Genomic DNA, 1,023 nt, shown 5'->3' with positions numbered 1-1,023 from the left:
CTTCATATAGACATACCCCAAAGCCTTTTCTTCTGTTTTAAAATGAGAATAATACTGTTGTCCTAGTTTTGTTAGTCCTCCTGACGCAGAGTCCCGGAAGTGCTTGAGGACATACGTAAATCCCTTGAAATCACTGGCACCATGTTTTGCGTTTGTGTGTATGCATTTCTTTTCTCGCAAAAAACTGTTTGTAGCATTCGTCACATTCTTGGAGGGGTTACCTGAGGACTCGGGAAGGTTAAAATAGACACTGCTGGGTCAGGAGGGCAGCTTTCCTCTGGGTGTTTATTGGACAGACAGAGGTGCCCACCTAAGTGGAAATTTTCTCACTAGATTTTTACATCAACAGAAACGGCCTGTGGTCATACACTCTCCCGGGCAGCCCGGCACCCCAGGTCATGCTGCAGCTGGCCTCTCCTGGCCTGCCCCACCCTTAGGTTGTTCATATGCACCAAATACACGTGGCTCATTTTCCTCCTGATTTAAGCCTTTGCATAATGGACCCAGTGTACTCTTGCACTCCTGACCCAACAGCTGAGATTAGGAGAGTCAAGGGACTTCCCTGGTGGTCCAGTGGGTAAGACTCTGCACTCCTAATGCAGGGGGCCTGGGTTCTATCCCTGGTCGGGGAACTAGATCCCGCATGCATGCCACAACTAAGAGTCTGCATGCCCCAACGAAGACCCTGAGCAGCCTAAATAAATAAAAAGAAATATTCTCCTAAAAAAAATAAAGAAGAGTCAAAACCTCTTTTCAGTGACCTTCTCCTATATTCTTATTTCTCCTGTACCAGAAAGGAAATTTCTTCCTGTCCATGTCCCCCCAATGTGTTGCTGATATGTTAAAGTCAACGTATTCTGTGTTATAGTAAACCTAAGACTTGCCTTTCTAAATCTGTTTTGACAGAGGATATTTGGTTAAAGAGAGAAGACACTGGCCGTATTATACAAGTCAAAGGAAAAAAACTTCCAAGAAGTTACTCTGGACTCTATGAAATTCTAATCTTTCTTTAAACTTTTCATG

At 44.2% G+C, this 1,023-nt stretch overlaps 1 non-coding gene across 1 annotated transcript; it reads left to right on the top strand.

Moving 5' to 3' along the window:
* The first annotated feature begins 559 nt into the window (after positions 1 to 559).
* Positions 560 to 632, top strand: TRNAR-CCU (transfer RNA arginine (anticodon CCU)). Its single transcript has one exon. It is a non-coding gene; the product is annotated as a tRNA-Arg (tRNA).
* Positions 633 to 1,023: the final 391 nt, after the last annotated feature.

Source organism: Pseudorca crassidens, chromosome 6 (assembly GCF_039906515.1).
Source record: "Pseudorca crassidens isolate mPseCra1 chromosome 6, mPseCra1.hap1, whole genome shotgun sequence".
Taxonomy (NCBI): Eukaryota; Metazoa; Chordata; class Mammalia; order Artiodactyla; family Delphinidae; genus Pseudorca; species Pseudorca crassidens.
The sequence above is the reverse complement of the archived record's forward strand: the minus strand, read 5'-3'. Positions and strand labels throughout refer to the sequence as shown.